Source organism: Siphateles boraxobius, unplaced genomic scaffold, assembly GCF_051911475.1.
Source record: "Siphateles boraxobius isolate OS27281-9 unplaced genomic scaffold, OSU_SipBor_1 17, whole genome shotgun sequence".
NCBI lineage: Eukaryota > Metazoa > Chordata > Actinopteri > Cypriniformes > Leuciscidae > Siphateles > Siphateles boraxobius.
Window position 1 is genome coordinate 3259452 of NW_027508777.1, and position 21952 is coordinate 3281403.

The following is a 21952-nucleotide window of genomic DNA, read 5'->3' on the forward strand; positions in this document are numbered from 1 at the left end:
CTTTCAGTGCAGCAACTTTACAGATACTGTTCATGCACCAACAGCAACATTACACACTATTTAAAATGAAAAAAGTGAAATCGCAATCAACCACCCCTTTAACCATGAGCAATACAAAAATGTAAGTGTTTTTAAATGCGATTAATTACAGAAAGAATTGATTAATCAAGTAAATTTTTTAATCGATGGACAGCACACAAAAAAAAAATATATATATATATTTTTTTTATTATCTGTGGTTAGTAATGGGTCATGTATGGTCATGTAAAAATTAAAAAATGGCATTAAAAAGCATTAAATTTAATTTGAAGATACCTGCAGAAACCCTGGTTACAATTAGGGGTGCGCCGATCCGATACTCTATATCGTTATTGCTCCGATACTACCAATATTTGCCTGATCGGGTATCGCCAGACGAGACCATCCAAATCCGATCCGATATTGTATCCTACGAATGTTATTGTTATACAACACAAAAGGCACAAAAACATTATAAAGCACTATAACGTTTTCGTTAAGGGTGGGCGATATAGCCTCAAAATTCTATCACGATATTTCAAGAATATTTGCAATAATGATATTTACGATATAGACATTTTTTTTGTTGATGAAAATTTTCTTATGTTTATCTCGCCTAAATGTTTGCTCACTCATTGCGTTTTTACAATGTGGTAATTTTGTTGTTAAGAGTTTACACAACACAAGGAAGCTTGATTTCAATCTTTGAATTAAATGTTAAATGTGTGTAGGTCTAACACCAGTATTCAGAAATACTACAGAAACATAATAAAGTAATCAAATGTAAAATAACACAGTCTTTTAGTTCTGTTTCCTGATTAAATTAAATGCATAGGCTAATTCTCATTCATTACAATTAAAGCTATCTTTTGTTGTTTTGACGACAACATTAATGACAGACGCATAGCCTTTGGCTGCACTAGCTTTTACAGCTAGTGCACGGATCCATTGCATTATACTGTCTGTCACACTGTCACATGCGTTTTATACATAACCGACTGTGTTTATGAGTATACTTACCAAGACCCGAAGTTTTACACAATTTTGCGTTCCCCCCCCCCATTAAAGCGATATAATCCGCGAAAAATAACTTTAGTTTCTCGCGAGCTGTAGGCTACTCTATGTATGCACGCAGTGCAACTCTCTCAGAGAGTGCGCGAGTAGCTTACTGGATAGTTTAAAACCGCTTGAATGTTTAAACTGATAAGAATTAAGAAGACTTGAAAATTATAAACTTTAGTTACGATGTACTGATGGCCTGATTGTGCAAGAGACCATTCAGTCATGTCCCGACTCCTAAACGCGCGCAAGAGAAGTCGCGCGTTGCCAGCCCCGCTGAACACTCAAGCTGTTTGTGAAATGGCTAAATCGTCATCGGAGGCTGACAGGCTGCTCTCGTGCTCAGACAGATGTTGTTGTTGTGCGTGCTAGGGAACGTAAATGCGCCATATGTCATCGCGTCGCTATATCATTGATATCGCGATATGACACTTTTTTTTATCATGTAAAAATGTATACAGGTATTATCGTGGACGGTATGATATGGCACACCGCTAGTTTTCGTATACTATATACTAAGTTTTCTGGAGCCATTACATAAAGTTTAATGTGATTGTACAGATTTAAATCGTTAAATTAATCTTCACCTAAGTGCTTCCCTCAGCTGCGGCTGTCAGTCATTCTCGATTCAGCACTCAAACAGCGCATTCCGCTCGGGTAAAACAGTCAACACGAGGAACTCTCTCCAAGATGAGTCAATGTTCCTATTATTATACTGTAGATCTGTAGATAAAGGTCTATGGTTTGCATAAAAGGACTTTAACGTGCTGGAGTTTCACATGTTACTTTCTACCGGGTGTCTGTTAGATCACAACACAACTGATCAGTGATCACAACACTGGAGTAGAGAGCGATATAATTGCTCTTCACGCGCACATAAACTGAAATTTAAAACTATTAAAATGCTCAATGAATCCATGTGTCTAATGACATGGATTCATTGATTCTAATAACATGGATTATGTCTAATGATATTGTGGCTTACATGGCTTCAAGGTTTTCTAAACAAAACTTATCATCAAAAGATGGAACAAAATCCGACCTTTCGCGAGTTGAGGAGCGCAATGTTCCATGACGCATAATACCGTTCCATTCGTATTAGAGATGCGCGGATAGGCTATTATTATTTCATCCGCAACCGCATCACAAAACTCATCATCTGTCCGCCATCCACCCCACCAACGTTTTTTGATCAATTTTCGAAACCGCATCCGCGGCGCTGACTGTTTTAAGGTCTATGAGCAATGCGAGGCGCTGCTGTCGCGAGGCTAGAAAGCTCTTGGCTGTTCTAGAAAGAACACTGATCCAATGCAGCAAAGATATTTAAAGGCTAAAGTCCCTAGTATATTGCCTATGTTGTATCCCCAGAATATCAGCAGTGAACTCCGTCTCCGATAGGCGCCCAGGGATAAATATGAATAAGTAAATAGCCTATAACGCACATCGGCAAACCTGACCTTACCTGACTAGGCTACTGTAGACTAAAATGTTATAATTTCGTTTTGAATTTTGTTTAAAAGTAGACATTTAGGCCCAGCCTAAATCGCACTGGCTATTTAAAGCGGTTTAACGCCATACCGCGGGAAAATCTTGCTTTTCAACCGCGGTTAGAATAAATCCATATCGCCCCAGCCCTGCACATAGGGTTTTGTGCTGCTCTGAATTGGAGCCTTTCATATTACAATACTTTTGCGCAATGGCAGTTTATTGATAGCCTTAGTTGTTCTGTCCAATCTATGATATGTTGCTGCTTCATTAAAAAGTTGCGCTTAAAATTTTAAAATAAATGTCTTTTAATTAAATAGTATATATTTTGTCTGTATTGTTTTACAAAGCAAGGAAAATAATGTTTAAGTCAAGCTGTGATGAAAATAATAATCACAGTCTCTTCCCCACAGTGAGGCATACAGATACAGTTTATTAGGTAATTTGGCACTGTTTTTTTAATTATTATTTTAGTATTGGATCGGATCGGTATCGGCCAATACTGAGTCCCAGCAGGGACGTTCGTCCAGGGTAGGCAGTGCCTCACCAAAGGAAATGTTGACATTACATTTATTAATTCCAAGAGCTTTATTAATTCACCAGATTATTAATTGCATTCATTTTATTCCAAATATAAATTTTTGTAACAATTTTTAGGAATAAACGATTTCCATTACTCGAGAGTAGGTGTTAAAACTTCATGCTGATTTGTACTCTGGCGTCCCAGTGTCACCCCCCTCCGCCCCCCACTCAACTCAGCCCAGCTTACTGATCTCTACATCCCTCCTGCTGCTGAGACCTAACCACAATCACGCAATCTCTCCGCAACCCAACCATACGCGCCAAACCGTTTGACTAAGGCTGTCGAGCCCCACTGGTGCGTTAATATGCAGTTTCAGTGGCAACGGTTCCGTATGGCATACCACCTACCGCAAAACACAATATCTGCCCAACCACCCGTCATTCACGTAATATACACAGGAACGTAATGACTGTAAATACTATACAACCTATACAAATAAACCAACATACTCCTCAAGTTTTCAAGAATTCTACGAAACCATAGCATGGCGGCCTGTACACAGCCAGCTAGAATCTTTCCGTCTCAACCACAGCCAGTTGCTGCTCCTTTCTGCTGCTTCAAGTAAGTTCTTTACTGTGCGACGCAACTCTTGGCCTCTGAATCCGACGTCTCTGAGGAACCGGGTTGTAGAGTGTGCCACAAAACTTGCTATGGTGAACTATTTATGAATTTAAAAGTTCATAAGTGTATGAATTTAGGAAAATTCATAATTGTATAAATTCATGAGTTCATAAGTTCAAATTCATGAAAAAGATTAGTTAGAAAGAAAGAAAGAAAGAATAGTTAGAAAGTATGAAAGATTAGTTAGAAAGAAAGAAAGATAGAGAGGTTAGAAAGAAAGATTAGGTAGAAAGAAAGAAAGAAGGATTAGTTAGAAAGAAAGAAAGATGGATAAGTTAGAAAGAAAGATGGATAAGTTAGAAAGAAAGGAAGATGGATAAGTTAGAAAGAAAGAAAAATGGATTAGTTAGATTAATTAGAAAGACAAAGAAAGAAAGAAAGTTTAGTTAGAATGAAAGAAAGAATAGTTAGAAAGAAAGAAAGATTATTTAGAAAGAAAAAAGAAAGAAAGATAAGTTATAAAGAAGGAAAGATAGATTAGTTAGAAAGAAAGATAGATTAGTTAGAAAGAAAGAAAGAAAGATTAGTTAGAAAGAAAGATAGATCAGTTAGAAAGAAAAATTAGTTAGAAAGAAAGATTAGTTGGAAAGAAAGATTAGTTAGAAAGAACGATAGATTAGTTAGGGAGAAAGAAAGATATATTAGTTAGTTAGAAAGAAAGAAAGATTAGTTTGAAAGAAAAAAAGATAGATTAGTTAGAAAGATAGATTAGTTAGAAAGAAAGATAGATCAGTTAGAAAGAAAGATAGATCAGTTAGAAAGAAAGATTAGTTAGAAAGAACGATAGATTAGTTAGAAAGATTAGTTAGTTAGAAAGAAAGAAAGATTAGTTTGAAAGAAAGAAAGATAGATTAGTTATAAAGAAAGATAGATTAGTTAGAAAGAACCATAGATTAGTTAGTTAGAAAGAAAGATTAGTTAGTTAGAAAGAAAGATTAGTTAGTTAGAAAGAAAGAAAGATTAGTTTGAAAGAAAGATAGATTAGTTATAAAGAAAGATAAATTAGTTAGAAAGAAAAAAGATGGATTAGTTAGATTATTTAGAAAGAAAGAAAGATAGATAGATTAGTTAGAAAGAAAGATTAGTTAGAAAGAAAAAATAAATATTAGCTAGAAAGAAATATAGATTAGTTAGAAAGAAAGAAAGAAAGATATATTCATTAGAAAGAAAAAATGATAGATTGTTTAGAAAGAAAAAAAGATAGATTAGTTAGAAAGAAAGAAAGATTAGTTAGAAAGAAAGAAAAACATTAGTTAGAAAGAAAGATAGATTATTTAGAAAGAAAGATAGATTAGTTAGAAAGAAAGTTTAGTTAGAAAGAAAGATTAGTTAGAAAGAAATATAGATTAGTTAGAAAGAAAGATTAGTTAGAAAGAAAGAAAGATAGATTAGTTAGAAAGAAAAAAGATAGATTAGTTAGAAAGAAAGAAAGATAGATTATTTAGAAAGAAAGAAAGAAAGATAGATTAGTTAGAAAGAAAGATAGATAAGTTAGAAAGAAAGATTAGTTAGAAAGATAGATCAGTTAGAAAGAAAGAAAGATAGATTAGCTAGAAAGAAAGAAAGATAGATTAGTTAGAAAGAAAAAAAGAAAGAAAGATAGATTAGTTAGAAAGAAAGAAAGATAGATTAGTTAGAAAGAAAGAAAGATAGATTAGTTAGAAAGAAAAAAAGATAGATTAGTTAGAAAGAAAAAAAGATAGATTAGTTAGAAAGAAAAAAGATTAGTTAGAAAGAAAAAAGATTAGTTAGAAAGAAAGAAAGATTAGTTAGAAAGAAAGAAAGATTAGTTAGAAAGAAAGAAAGAGATTTGTTAGAAAGAAAGAAAGAGATTTGTTAGAAAGAAAGAAAGATTAGTTAGAAAGAAAGGAAGAAAGATTAGTTAGAAAGAAAGATAGATTATTAGATAGATAGATAGATAGATAGATAAGTTCATTAGTACATATAGAATGGTAGTTTAATTGAGTCTAGGGTTTCAAGGAGTTTAGATTTGAGTTTATTTGTTGTGCACTACTGGGCCACCGTAGTCTTGGCTCAATTTGAACTGTTGCAATGAAAGTCAATGGGATTTTTATGAGTTTTAATATTAATGTTTAAGAAAACCTTAAGTCCGATCAGTTAGAAAAGATATAGCAAATCGAGTCAGAACAGTTTGAGTGTCTGAGCCGAGTTTGGAGTATGTGGAGTTAAAGCTCTAGGAGGAGTTAGAGTCAGAATTTTTTCCGCTCAGAAGAATAATAACTAGAAAAAGTTCGTCGAGACAAACTTTAAGCTGGCTTGTGAAAGTTTGGACCAGAAAGTTTAAAGAAGTTTAAAGTAGTTTAAACTTCAAACTAATTTACATATTAAACTAATTTAAACTTCAAAGTTTAAATAAGTTTAAATTAGTTTAAAGTTTAAAGTAGTTTGAAGTTTAAATTAGTTTATAGTTTAAATTGGTTTAAAGTTTAAATTAGTTTGAATTTTAAAGTAGTTTGAAGTTTATATTAGTTGCTAGGGTGTTCTGGGTGGTTGCTATGGTGTTGCTAGGGTGTTGTAAGGTATTTTGGGTGGTTGCTATGGTGTTGCTAGGGTGATTTAAGGTATTTTGGGTGGTTGCCAGGGTGTTCTGGGTGGTTTCTTAGGCAGTTGCTAGGGTGTTATGGGAGGTTTCTATGGTGTTGCTAGGGTGTTTTAAGGTATTTTGTGTGGTTGCTAGGGTGTTATGGGTGGTTGCTAGGCAGTTGCTAGGGTGTTCTGGGTGGTTGCTATCGTGTTGCTAGGGTGTTCTAGGGTATTTTGGGTGGTTGCTATGGTGTTGCTAGTGTGTTTTAAGGTATTTTGGGTGGTTGCTAGGGTGTTATGGGTGGTTGCTAGGCAGTTGCTAGGGTATTCTGGGTGGTTGCTATCGTGTTGCTAGGGTTTTTTAAGGTATTTTGGGTGGTTGCTAGGGGGTTCTGGGTGGTTGCTATGGTGTTGCTAGGGTGTTCTAACGCTTTTTGGGTGGTTGCTAGGGTGTTCTGGGTTGTTGCTAGGCAGTTGCTAGGGTGTTCTGGGTGGTTGCTATGGTGTTCTAGGCTTTTTTGGGTGGTTGCTATGGTGTTGCTAGGATGTTTTAAGGTATTTTGGGTGGTTGCTATGGTGTTCTGGGTGGTTGCTAGGGTGTTCTAGAGTATTTTGAGTGGTTGCTAGGGTGTTGCTAGGGTGATTTAAGGTATTTTGGGTGGTTGCTAGGGTGTTCTGGGTGGTTGCTAGGCAGTTGCTAGGGTGTTCTGGTGGTTGCTAGGTTGTTGCTATGGTGTTCTAGGGTATTGTGGGTGGTTGCTATGGTGTTGCTAGGGTGATTTAAGGTATTTTGGGTGGTTGTTAGGGTGTTCTGGGTGGTTGCTAGGCAGTTGCTAGGGTGTTCTAGGGTATTTTGGGTGGTTGCTATGGTGTTGCTAGGGTGTTTTAAGGTATTTTGGGTGGTTGCTAGGGTGTTATGGGTGGTTGCTAGGCAGTTGCTAGGGTGTGCTGGGTGGTTGCTGTGGTGTTGCTAGGGTGTTCTAGGCTATTTTGGGTGGTTGCTATGGTGTTGCTAGGGTGTTTTAAGGTATTTTGGGTGGTTGCTCGGCAGTTGCTAGGGTGTTCTAGGTGGTTGCTATGGTGTTGCTAGGGTATTCTATGGTATTTTGGGTGGTTGTTATGGTGTTGCTAGGGTGTTGTATGGTATTTTGGGTGGTTGCTTGGCAGTTGCTAGGGTGTTCTGGGTGGTTGCTATGGTGAACTATTTATGAATTTAAAAATTCATAAGTGTATGAATTCATGAGTTTATGAGTTTATGTGTACGAGTTTATGGCTCTCACAAGCCAACTTAACTAGAAAAAGTTCGTCGAGACAAACTTTAAGTTGGCTTGTGAAATTTTTGACCATAAAGTTTGAAAAAGTTAAAGTAGTTTGAAGTTTAAATTAGTTTACCACCGAGTTGTCACCAGAAGATGACCGCTCTCCCTCCGATGCAGCGATCGACATCTGGCAGGCGGTGCCCCAAAGGAGACACGGAACCGCACGAGGCGGTCCCGGAAGCTCCCCCGGGACAACCAATGGCAACGAGCTACTAGAGGCATGAGAAGCCCGTGAGGATCTTTCACCAGACGGGACGTTCTGCACGGTAACCCTCATCCGCTCACCAACAGGAATCACCGAAGTAGCCGTCTGCCGAACAGACGAACTAGACCGGGGATTCTCCGAAGGGACTCCCCCATGTCTCAGGGTTCGCAGTCTCGAGCGCAGCATCGCCAGAGTCATATTCCCGCAATGAGAACATAATTCGTTCACAAACGCTGCCTCAGCGTGCACTAAGCCCAAACACGAGAGGCAGTGTTTATGACCATCTTCCTGAGGGAGAAGTCGACCGCATCCAGAAACGCACGGGTGAAATGACATCCTGAAAAGGACGCGAATCACCTGTGGTACTCTTAGAAAAAGAAAAAAAAGCTCTTTCGCCGCGGCAGACACAACGGGGAAAGCCCGTGTGCTGCACTCACCCAATACCAGCCGTTAAAACGACTTTTTGTTTTCAGAGGAAAATGGCCAGCAGTAGGAAGCGATGGACACTCACGCGCCGTCACACCAGCACAAGAGGACTTTCTCTTCAAAGAGGACTCGTGAGTTTAACTCTCTCCGGTTACACAGCAGCTCACACAGAGACACACTGGATGGCTCCGAAGCAAAAAGCATTGCGCAATGTTTACTTCCGCCTTTTATACCTGCGCTGGTGGGCAGGTCGCGGAATGCAAATCTTGCATGCCAATGTCTATTGGCTCGTTTTTAATTCTCTCGAAGGCATTTGGCTCCCTAGTGTGATCCCAATTTGTCAGGGAACTCCCCCCGACGACACGTCGGAGTTCCCAGGACGAAAGCGAACCCTTAATGCGCTCTGGCCGCCCATCGGCATAAAACCGTGCCTGGTGTCTCGAGAATGCACTCCCTGAAATGGGTTCAAAGGTGCAAACGATTATATGTTATCTCTGCACAAACCTCAAAACCGCAAACCCTCAAGAATACAGACGGCGCGCACATGCTCATCAGGTGTCTAGTCGTCCTTCACAAATCCACTCTCAACTAAGTCTGAGCAATTTTATCGATTCTGCGATATAAATCGATATTTTTTTTTCCAAGAAAGTATAGATTTTTAAGCCGCGAGTATCGATACATAAGTCCCATTCAAATCCCCCGAGTTTACCCCCGTTCGCTTTAAAGCTCGGACGTTATCGGTTCTGCTGTCGGTACTGGAGAAATTAAGAAAATGCACGTACTATTTATTATTGCTATAAAGACGTAATCTTTGAACATGTTTATCTCACCGGGCAGTTCTATATATAATAATATTAAACCATTTGTCTGTGATGCAATTTTGTTATTCTCAGTCCAGCAGAGAGAGAGAGAGAGGGAAAGCGATCTCACGCGGAGCCACAGCACGAACAACACCACAGCCCTTATGAGTGACAGAACTAAACATTCAAACGTGATTACTTTAGATCTGGGATATTATTCTAATTTTATTTTAGATTTCGCCTTTTCGAGATTATAAAAAGAAGATATTTGAGATGAAACCATTACAGACTAAACGCAGAGCAACTTCCTCCCCTTCACAGCGATGCACTGTCATTTCTTCCTAAAATCCAAACGTACCGTCAGAATCAGCATGATCGGTGATTGCACTGTTGCTAAATTGCGGACGCGTTTAATCATTAAAAGAGCTATTATAAGCACAAAAATCTGCGCAAGAGCTGTTCATCCGGCGCTCCGAAATGGACTGCAACGAGACAAGAAAAGTATAGGCCCTACTTAACTTTGGGCTTCATGTGCGCATCTAAACTATCAAAAATACATAAAAATATAAAAATGACCAGCTCTGAGATTCACTGAAACACAGTTTATTCACTTAAACACAGTTTATGTCTTAAATGGACGTAAATAATTGGGAGATAATTATGGTGCATCAGTCACCTATTAGATCTGCACTCGTCTTAATTGATGTTTTTAGTTTTCAGTTCAATTAATTCAATCCAAGTAAATGGAACAGTCACAAGATGTCACCAAAATCACTCTGTCCCCTTTAAATCTTTCAGAAAATGATGTAAGTGTATCGAATCGTATCGTTGGCTGAATATCGTGATAAATATCGTATCGTGAGCTGAATATTGTGTATCGTATCGTGAGATTAGTGTATCGCTACAGCCCTACCCTCAACAAACTACTTGTCTGGGCTTAAAAATTAGAAATTTAAGCTTAAACTTAAGAAATGTTTGTCTCGTCTGCATAGCCACGCGAACCGGAACTATCCCGACAACGTTTTATCTGTATAGAGGTAAAGGGAAGGAGTAGGGATGCACCGATACCATTTTTTCAGAATCGATCCAATACCAAAAATTCGGAGTATCGACCGATACCGATCCGATACCAGCGCAGTTTTCTTTGTAAATCAAGTAGAATTTATATAACTCTCTGTGTGTGAATTTATATAACTGATATCACTCTTTTGTGTGTTAAACACAATCTACTTAATACAGACAACTTCATTATAAAGAAAAACAACAAATCAAAAATATAGATTATATATCATAATCTATGACACAAATGCTATTATAAACTAGATTAGTGGATAATTCAGCAGTCAAATTTTGTCTAGAAAAATCAAGAGTGCACAATAATTGTATAAAATCTGAACATTTAGTGAAAAAAACATTTAGTGGGGAACAAATAAGAGACAATAAGTGTAACACTAAATCTGGTAAAACATTACAAATTGCTCTTTGTATTGTTGTAAAATACATTCATGAAAAGCAAGATAACAAAAATCAAAAACATAAATTATTTAATATATAGCTATAGGCTACAATAATTTTGAGACATGTTTTAAATGTATAGCACAGCTGGTTAATGAGGCAGCAACATATAGGAAAGAACAAGAAAGGCTATTAATAATCTGTCATTGTGTCACTGTATTATGATATGAAAAGCTGCAATACAGTGCGGCACAAAGCGCTTATGCGCATCCCGAGCACAGACATATTGATGTGTAGTGTATTATACAGTATCTATCTATGCAATAGTTTATTGAGCCTTTTCTTTGAAACAGTATTACATTTCAGTTACTGTGCGCGTGAAGAACAATTATAGTGCTCTGACTCTACTCTAGTGTTGTGATCTAACAGGCAGAAAGTAATATGATTAAGTTACAGCAATAAAGTCCAACAAGATAAAGTTGTTTTATGTGAAACCATAGACCTTTGTCTACAGATCAAGCATAATAATAGTAACATTTAATCATCTCGTGATTATTATTCGGACTGTTGTAACCGAACGCGACGAGCTGTTTGAATACTGAATGAAGAATGATTGACAGCCACAGCGGAGGGAAAAGTTTACGTGATCTTGAATTTAATGACTTAAATGTTAATTTCTATCTCACATTATACTATATAATGGCTTCAGAACACTTGTAATATAGTGCACGAAAACTTTATGGTGCATTATAATGTTTTTGTGCCTTTTGTGGGGCTTAACAATAACACAGAATAGCATACGCACAATATCGGATTTGGATCGGCCTCGTCTGACCGATACCCGATCCAGCAAAAATGGCAGTATTTGAGACGATACCGATACTGAGTATCGGATCGGTGCATCCATAGGAAGGAGGCCTTCACAGGGGAGAGGCTAGTTGACACTTCAGGACTGCGTTATGGTCGTGTCCAGGCGCTGGTTCTTCATCAGATCTGGATACGGTCTGGATCCAGTGGACTGCGGTAAACCTCGGGATAAACAGAGAGACTAATATTAGTCTATATATAGTTTCCCTCCTTCTTATGAAGTACCAAGTACATCAGGATTTATGGGAAGTGTTCCCGGTTCCGGCTGATCTAAATCATGCAGCCTAACATTGAAATATAGATCTCTATAATGTGTTATGTGTATGCTAGGCCAAAGAGATGTGTTTTTAGTCTAGATTTGAACTGACAGATTATGTCTGCTTCCCGGACAATATTAGGAAGATTTTGAATTTTGAAAAAAAAAACAGCGCATATCTGCCGTTCATTCATTCACACACAGAAACGCGATTCACTTGAGAACGAAAAAAACTTACTACAGTATTCCTCAGCTCAGCTGAATCTGTTGCTTCTCGAAATACCAGCACTTCTGAGGTAAAGTTCAAAAGAACAGTATTTATCTGAAATAGAATCTTTTGTAACACTACCGTTCAAAACTTTGGGGTCAGTAAGTATTTTTATTTAATTTTTGGGGAGCAAATAAATAAAATAAATCAATACTTTTATTCATCAAGGAGGAATTAAGTTGATCAAAAGTGACAGTAAAGACATTTATAATGTTTCAAAAGATTATATTTCAAATAAATGCTGTTGTTTTTAACTTTCTGTTCATCAAAGAATCGTAAACAAATGGTACACAACTGTTTTCAACATTGATCATAATCATAAATGTTTCTTGAGCATCAAATCCTCATATTAGAATGATTTCTGAAGGATCATGTAACTGAAGATTGAAGTAATGATGCTGAAAATTCAGCTTTGATCACAGGAATAAATAATATTTTAAAATATATTAAAATCGAAAGCAGTTACTTTAAATTGTAATATTTCACTATATCACTGTTTTTCTGTTGTATTTTTAATGAAATAAATACAGCATTGGTGAGCATAAGTGACTTCTTTTAAAAACATTAAAAATCGTACCGACCCCAAACTTTTGTACGGCAGTGTATATATATAATTAAAATATAAATGAAAGTCAAAAGCACATTTTTAGTCATTCCTGGAGACAAATCCTGTTCAAATATGCTATATGGGCCATTCTAAAGAATTTGTTCAAAGTTAGAGTTGGAAACATCTTGAAAAGAAAATTTTCTTTCCCTTACGAAGGGAACTCAACGATGCGTCCATCGACGCCATGGGAACGCCCCCAGCGTGACTGCGTCTGAAGCATCTATGTCAAGTAGTCCAATGGAAAGAATGAGCGTCACGGGCGGGTGACGTCATGACCAGGATATGATAAAAGCACATCCGGTGCAAACCGGCATTAGCTTCTGTTGCCTCAGCAAGCGATCTGTGTCAAACTGTCTGTTATATTTACTGTTGTCTGTCTGATATATATATTTATGGAAACTAAACAATTGCACAAACTCTGTGTTCTCCCTGCTCGCGCTATTTAACGAGTAGGGACACACACGAGCTTTGTGTGATGGGTTTGGGAGTAGAGCATGCGGTATCAGCCTCCGAGGGGGCTGATTGCCAACATTGTGAGAAGCTTTCGCTTCGCATGCTCCGCTCCCGCCTGTCACTTTTCGAGGAAAGTGGCCGGGCTCGCAATTCTCAGGGTGACAGGTCCCGCGTCTGCCGAGGCAGCGCGGAGAATGCATTCCTGTGGATCGCGGATAGGATCTCTTTACGGGGTTGGAGACGGGTCCGCGGATCTTATCTCCTCCCTTTCCACGAGGGATCCAGTGCTCTCTCGCCGGTCTCGGAAGCCCGCGCTGCGGTCTCTTCCGCCCGGGGAGAGAGAGAAATCAATGCTTCAGTGCTCTACCTCCGAGGAGGTAGATGTGCTGGGCATTGAAAGTGACACAATCATGGGGGAAGTGAATTTGCCATCTCTTTCCCCAGCGTATGAGAAATATATATAGCCTATATATATATATGATAGTTTATATATTATATATAAAATAAAGTGAATATATATAAAAAATATATATAAAAACTAATAAGCTGGTGGAAGTGTTTACTAAGGCTGTAGATAAATTAAATATTTATGGCCAGCAGAAATAAGGGGGCACTCGTCCTAAAAATAAAATAGATTAAACGAGTTTCCTTCCCTCTATTTTTCCACCTCCATCACGGGGCCTTCCATTTTTCCCGATCTGCACAGCGAGCTGTCTAGATCATGGAAAAAGCCTTACTCCTCTTGTCTTTTAGCCCCCACATTTATGTATATTCAGATATTTGGGGGTTAAGAGGGTATGGCTATGGGGCAATACCCCGGGTAGAACAGACGCTTGCGAGCCATCTGTCTCCCGGTTCAGTATCGTACCTGAAGGCGTCGGCTTCTCTCACTAAACCATTAAAGAAAACTATTTTTTAATCTAGTGGGAAAAGCATATATGGCAGTGGGTCTAGCATGGGCCTGCTTGCACACCATAGCAGTGCTACAAGCATATCAGGCTGACCTGCTGCGGTATTTGGACAGAAGTGAGGGAGTTTGGCCCGATGGGGTTTGAGAACTCCGTCGGGCCACAGATTTATCTCTCAGGGATGGCAGCCCTTGTGGTCACTGAGAGACACCTCTGGCTCAATTTGATGGGAATCATAGAGAAAGATACAAGATAATCTCTCCCTCGCTATGTCCAACCCCCTGGGGCTGCTGGGCGTGAGCAGCTCCAGCCGTCTAGTTTCTCATACACAACACAGCAGCCAAAGCCTTCAAAGCAGAAGCCGGATCCGAGGACCGTTCTTCACGCTGAGAAGGCTGCGGCTCAAAAGAAAAGGTCTGGCGCCACCGGCGTCAGACCGGTGAGGGCAGCCCCAACCGGGGTGGAATGGTGTACACCTCATTATACGGTGCCCTTTCCATCTCGGTGCCCTCAGGGGACCGTTCTGCCAACCCCGCCACCCTTGGTGCTTCGGGGCGCAGCGGTCTCCAGCGAGCTTCTGGCGCAGCGTCAACTCGACATTGCGTCGGAATGCGCCCTCTGAGGGGGGTTCGAAAACAGTCAGTTCGGGTGGTTCCTGCCAGTATGCTTCAGGTCCCCGAACTGGCTGTCTTTATTACACCAGAGGCCAGCCTCGAGGGGCTGGTTCCCTTGGTAGATTTTCTGGCAGCGCGGAAGCTACTGCCAAATATATCTCTATGGGTCCTGCAGTTAGTAGTAAGAGGCAGATTTGGTTCTCGTCCTCCAGGCTACAACGGGGTGTTGCTCACGTTAGTGCATTCCGAGCAGGCTCTGGTAATGGAGCAAGAGGTAAAGGCCCTGTTAGCAAAGAAAGCTATAGAGCAGGTGTACTCACCCGACATTGCGTCGGGTCTTTACAGTCGTTATCTCATTGTTCCAAAAAAGGATGGAGAGCTGCGTCACATACTAGATCTTCGTCTGTTGGAGTGTTTGGTGCTGGAACTCAATTCCAAAATGCTGACACTCAAACAGATCGTGACTCAAATCAGATCCGAGGACTGGTTTGTCACGATAGATCTAAAAGACGCATACTTCCATATCTCCATCCTCCCTCAGCACAGGAGGTTCCTGAGGTTTTCTTTGGGGCAAAGAACACCAGTATCAGGCACTTCCTTTCGGTCTAGCTCTATCACCCCGCACATTCACGAAGCGTGTAGACGCAGCTCTGGCCCCGCCAGGCTGCAGTGCATATGCATTCTGAATTGCATAGATGACTGGCTGATTCTAGCGGAATCAGAACAGTTAGCGGTTCGGCACCGAGGTGTCGTTCTCGCTCCTATGCAGATGTTGGGGTTGAGGCTCAATGCCAAGAAGAGTGTGCTTTCTCCAGTACAGAGAACCACTTTCCTTGGTCTGGTATGGGATTCAGTGACGATGTGGGCCACTCTGTCGCCCGTTCGTGTAGCTGCTATCCTAACAGCCACAAAAGAGCTGAGGCTAGGCCAGTCACGCACTGTAAAACAGTTAGAGAGACTGTTGGGTCTTGTGACAGCAGCGTTCAACGGGATAACTTTTGGCCTGCTGTACATGAGACCTTTACAGTGGTGGCTCAGGACCAGAGGGTTCTCCCCGAGGGGAAACCCACTTCGTATGATCAAGATCACGCGGCGGTGTCTCCGCACCTTGGTTATATGGAGGAAACACTGGTTCTTAACCCAGGGTCCGGTGTTGGGAGCTCTTTGCCATCGAGTTGTGATCTCGACAGATGCTTCCCTCACCGGCTGGGGAGCGGTATTGGAAGGCCGCTCAGCTCAGGGCTTGTGGAGGAGTCATCATCTCTCTTGGCACATGAATTGCCTAGAGATGATGGTCGTCTTCAATGCGTTGAGACATCTCCTCCCAGACCTGAGGGGCCATCATGTGTTGTTCTGGAACAGTGACTGTTAGGCCTCAGGGCAGCAGCGTCCAATGTGATACCCTTTGACCTGCTGTACGTGAGACCTTTACAGAGGTGGCTCAGGACCAGAGGGTTCTCCCTGAGGGGAAACCCACTCCTTACGATCAAGATCACGCGGCAGTATCCCCGCGCCTTGGTTATATGGAGGAAACTCTGGTTCTTGACCCACAGACAACACGTTGGTGGCCTCTTATTTTGGTCCCTCAAGAAATTACGCTGTCTGAGGGCAGTGTATATTCCGGGGGGGGGCCAGAATATTGGAGCAGACACCCTGTCGAGGCAGGGGCTGAGGCCAGGGGACTCCACCCCGAGGCGGTGGAGCAAATATGGGAGTTTTACGGCCAGGCAGAAGTGGATTTGCTCTCGTCTCAGCATACGACGCACTGTCCACTCTGGTTATCCCTCACTCAACCAGTCCCCTCGGGGCTGGATGCTATGGTGCAGACGTGGCCGAGGCTACGTCTGTACGCATTTCCCTCCGTTGCTCTGCTCCCAGGAGTTCTGGAGTGAATCCGCCAGGATGGAATAAGCCTATTTAGTAGCACCACCCTGGCCGAGCTGAATTTGGTTTGCGGACCTAATTTTTCTCCTCGACGGACCTCCCTTGGAGGTCCCGATCAGGAGAGACCTTCTGTCTCAGGCAGGGGATGCAATATTGCACCCCCGGCAGGGGATTTGGGAACTGTGGGTTTGGCCTCTGAGGGGGCCCAACTCATAGAGAGTGGTCTCTCAACCGAGGTTGTTTAGACCATTCTAAGCTCCAGAGCTCCCGCTACGAGGAAACTATATTCACTATTTCGAGAGTTTTTCACTTCTTGGTGTTACCAGCGTCAGTGGGATCCGGTTAACTGTTCAGTAAACACAGTATTCGAGTTTCTGCAAGAACGCTTTGTATCAGGTCTATGTCCTTCCACGCTTAAGGTATAATATGTGTGGCGGCCATTGCGGCTTTCCACGCCCTGGTGGGTAGTACATTTTTGGGTCGAGACCCCCTGATCACTCGTTTCCTTCGTGGCACTTTGAGGCTGAGGCATGCAACTTGCACTAAGGTGGTGGCTTGGGACCTTGCAATAGTTCTAGAAGGCCTATCTGGGGCTCCCTTCGAGCCCTTAGATTTGGTCTCAGAGAAGTTCCTTTCTTTTAAGACTATTTTCTGCTAGCTATTTCGTCCCTATAAGAGTCAGACCTTCAGGCCCTTTCGGTCCCCACCTGCCTTGAGTGCACCGGGATGGCCAAGGCAATCTTACCCGAAACATGGATATGTTCCAAAGGTGCCTACCATTATTCCGAGGCCTATTGTGCTGCAGGTTTCTGTCCTCCCCCATTTTTCGGACCAGGAAAAGCTGAACCTCTTGTGCCAGTGCGAGCACTGGACACTTATGTTCATCGGACTTCTCTGTCGAGAAAATCCAACCTATTGAGCATATAGATAGTCGAGACTATTCTTCTTGCTTGTGAGTCTTCTGGCCAACCATTTGGTGGTCAGGGCTCATTCCACTAGGAGTATGGCTTCTAAGCGTATTATCTGGAGTTCTCTCCAAGACGTTTGTGATGCGGCGGGCTGGTCCTCACCGCTCACATTCATGAGGTTTTACAGCTTGGACCTGGATGCTGCCCCAGGATCCCAGGTGCTTGGTGCAGTGTGACAACAGGCTGACACTCAGGCATTTGAAAGTCTGGCGCTTTGGGTATTCTCGTTCCCATGGCGTCGATGGACGCATCGTTGAGTTCCCTTCGTAAGGGAACGTCTCAGGTTACTATTGTAACCATAGTTCCCTGAGAACAGGGAACGAGACGATGCGTCACCCTGCCATACTTCCTGCATCCCTGTGATCGGCTTGCTTCGGCAATTTTCGAAGCTAATGCCGGTTTGCACCGGATGTGCTTTTAGCATATCCTGGTCATGACGTCACCCGCCCGTGACGCTCATTCTTTCCATTGGACTAGTTGACATAGATGCTTCAGACGCAGTCACGCTGGGGGCGTTCCCATGGCGTCGATGGACGCATCGTCTCGTTCCCTGTTCTCAGGGAACTATGGTTACAATAGTAACCTGAGACGTTTCCCATACATTTCTTATAAAGTATTCTTTTTAAAAGTATTTTAAAGTTAAGGATTCATTAGTTTGATATAGCTTACATTGGAACAAACACTATAATAACATCTTAGTTGAGTTTATTTTTGACAGAACATAGCCTACTATATATTTAACATGAGCAGAAACTGGATAACAAAAGCTTATTTGATATTTTAGAATAAAAACTTTATGATCTATCCAAAACTACGAAATGTTGTCTTTCATATTTCATCTGTAACATAAACAACAGCGCCCATCTGTGCCGTTAATTCATTCACACACAGAAACGTGATTCAAATTGAAACAGTCTTTTTGCATTTGCAGACACTATTCCATATCGCGATTAGAACAAAGCACAAGAATAAAAAACTAAGGCTACTCAAAATTCTCGTCTAGATCCGGCGCTCTTCGAAATGAAAATAAACCAGCACATGTTCTGAGGAAAATGTCCCAGGATTATTCCTCACAGTCACAGCCTCGCAAGAGAATAGTACATTAATCTGATGATTAAATTTGTTGTTTTATCGCGTTTATGAGTGGCGTTGACACGTTTGTATGTGTTGCTTCAACTCATTTACGTCTGAATAGCGCGCGCTCTCCGTGGGTGTGTCACATTAGCAGAATAATGAGCTGAGAGAACGATAATGAGATCGGCTGACACCCCTCTCTTTTTTATAGATTACATAAACAGAGAATATTTATTTTAGTTTTGAATTAGATATTTTAAAAGTACAAACTTAAATGATAATAAAGATATATTGCTCATGCTTGGGTGAATAGTATTCGCTGAGTTTTGAGTTAAGTTTAGAGACGTGCTCCAGAAAAAAGGTTAACGGAGATGGAGAGACAGAAAGCACACCCTGTTTATTTTCTTTATTTTACAAAAGCACAATGTTTTATTTCGATTGTAAGTGGACACAAAAAATAGACATTGAAGAGATTATTTATGTATATTTCTACAGTCTCTATGACCAAAAATGACAGAGTATTTTAAGTCTATTTTCCTGCTATGTGAAAAAATCGAGCAAAATGCGCCAGCGCATTTGTCGACCCCAGAGGGTTAAGTTGAAGGCCTTCTCTTTTTGGATATATATATATATATATATACCGCCATACTACCTTTTGGGCACTTTTGGGGCCCTTAACGTGCTCGAAATCTCTTGAAACTATGCACACGGGTCAGAACCCGCAGCCATCAAGGGCCAGGCTGAAGCTGGCAGGGGGGCTCAACATCGCCCTCTGTAACGGGTTTGAACACTTGTCCATATATCAAACACGCTTGCATGTAATAATCTGAAACTCGGTACACATATAGTTGTCATCGGACCAAACAACTTTCTTGCTCTAAGTTTTACGCCACCCCAACAGGAAGTCGGCTATTTAGGGTTGTTTTGAAACGCATGCTCAGGAATTTAAAACACTTCTCCTAGGGAATTCACCCGATCATCACCAAACTCGGTGTGCATGAAGTCAAGACATTGAGGATGAAAAATTGCCAGGGGATTTTTGATATCTCGAACGGTTTGGCCGTGGCGAGGAAACAAATTTATGGCGAATAATGTAAACAGGAAGTGTGTTATAACTTCTTTATACATTAATTGATCTTGATGAAACTTCAGCAGTGTGTTCGTTGTATTACTATTGTACTTGTATTGTACGGTGACTATTGTGAGTCAAAGTTACAGCGCCACCAACTGGCAGCAGGAAGTGTGTCCCTTTCAAAATGCTTTTAAATCACCCTCTTATTTTTACCCGATTTGCTTCAAACTTTATGTGTATAATGTAAACACACGCCAGATATAGACCTGTTAAAGGATTATTGATATCTTAAATACTGTTGCCATGGCAATGCATCAAACTTTAATATTCTTTTTGGATGCTTTTGAGACTCTTAACATTCTTCAAATTGCATGAAACTCGTCAGACACATCACATTAATTAGCCAGTAGACATGTGCAAAGTTTCAGAAACGGGCGTGGTACAGGGGCTCAGTAGCGCCACCTTTTGAGAAAAGTGGGGTTGTTAGTTTTATCTAGAGTGACAAAACTCGGTATGTATATTGTACTCCTCAAGCCGGACAACTTTCTAATTTACAGTCATTAGCTCCGACCAACAGGAAGTCAGATATTTTGGTTTGAATATGGATATTTTGAATAATTTTCTCTCCCTCTCTGTCTCTCTCTGTCTCTGTCTCTGCGTCTCTATGTGTGTGTGGGTGAGAATTGATGTTCTTCTTGTTTTTCAAGGTTTCGGCGGCTTTTGGGGCCCTTAACGTGCTCGAAAACTCTTGAAACTTTGCACACAGGTCAGAACCCGCAGCCATCATGGACGGGCTGAAGCTGGTACCTGGGTGTGGCAGGGGGGCTCAACAGCGCCCCCTGGAACGGGGTTTGAAATCTTGGTCCATATATCAAACATGCTTGCATGAATTATTATGAAACTCGGTACACATATAGATCTCATCGAGCCAAACAACTTTCGTGCTCTAAGTTTTACGCCACCCCAAAAGGAAGTCGGCTATTATGGGTTGTTTGAAAACGCATGCTTTGCAATTTGAAACACTTCTCCTAGAGATTGCATCCGATCGTCAGCAAACTCGGTGTGCATGAAGTCAAGACATTGAGGATGCTAAATTGCGGACGGATTTTTGATATCTCGAACGGTTTGGTCGTGGCAAAGGAACGAATTTATGGCGAGAAAAGAGAAACACAAAGTCTTATAACTTTTGCATAAATTAACTGATCTTGATGAAACTTCAGCAGTATGTTCGTGGTAAGAGGCCGATCAGATGGATGCGACTATTGAGTCAAAGTTATACCGCCACCAACTGGCAGCAGGAAGTGTGTCACTTTCCAAATTCTTTTGACAAAAGTGTGTGTGTGTGTGTTAGGGTTAGTTTTACCCACAGTAAAAAAAAAAACTCTGTACGTATATTGTTCTCATCAAGCCGGACAACTTTCTAATTTACAGTCATTAGCTCCGATCAACAGGAAGTCAGATATTTTGGTTTGAATGTGGTCATTTTCTCTCTCTCTGTGTGTCTATGTCTCTGTGTCTGTGTGTGAGTGTGTGTGTTTGTGTGTGTGTGTGTGTGTGTGGGGGGGGGGTTATATAAACCATTTATATACAGTATATATATGTGACCCCGCCTGTGAAACCCCGCCTAAAGTCGCAGAATCTAATTATGATTTAAAGTAGTCATAGCCATAAAAATGACAAAAATAGGTCATTTGTGTTTATTGCTGTAAATGATAGATTATACCAAGGGTTTTGAGATGCAATACTCACATTTCTTTTTATAACATGATAAATATTTAAAATTAATGATTTTATTGACACTACGTTATACTTTTGCGCAAAAAAAAATAAAAAATACCGGACATGGGCTTTCTATACATTTCAATCGTCTCTGGGTTTATTTTTCGGCGCAACAACACCTGCTGATTCTTATATCATTCAGTTCAGGAACTTCTTTTCTACTTATTTCTATTAGAGAGAGTGAACAGACCTTAATATCAATCCGCACTAGCGGCAATCAGGTCAACGCAATGAAAAAAAATGTGACTTAAACCGGGTTCAGATGTCTGAGGAGATTGTTTCGTGCCATCGCCAAACATTTAAGAACAGCTTATTTGTTTTGTAGCTCAGTATTCTGCCAATAATATTAATCTTATTTAAGGACATTTTAGGGCCTGCTAAGTGTCAATGATATAATTCGTTTGCTGGATGATAATTTACTGCGTTGTTTTGACATCTGACATGGCAGCACCGAAGCATGAGCAGGAACGTAAAATAGCTGATTGCTAACAGCTTGTTAGATATTAATCTCGGTGCAATTGCCCCAAATTATGATTTAACCGGTTTTATAGCGGATTATTTTCTGGAGGATGATGTTGATGATGAACAGGACACATTCTTTGACGAAACTGACGAGGAATTTGACGGTAAGTTTTTGTCATAATTTTTTTTTTAATGCTGAATAGGCCTACTGTCAGTGTTCAGCCA

At 40.8% G+C, this 21952-nt stretch overlaps 1 protein-coding gene and 1 long non-coding RNA gene across 3 annotated transcripts in view; both read left to right on the forward strand.

Annotated features, from left to right (window-relative positions):
- The window catches only part of lonrf2 (LON peptidase N-terminal domain and ring finger 2), a 126619-nt gene that overhangs the window by 17199 nt on the left and 87468 nt on the right, over positions 1–21952 (forward strand). The gene's annotated exons all lie outside the window — the stretch shown is intronic.
- On the forward strand, positions 7154–10594 carry LOC143740233 (uncharacterized). The gene is made up of 2 exons (XR_013204809.1): positions 7154–7244; positions 7478–10594. It is a non-coding gene; the product is annotated as an uncharacterized LOC143740233 (long non-coding RNA).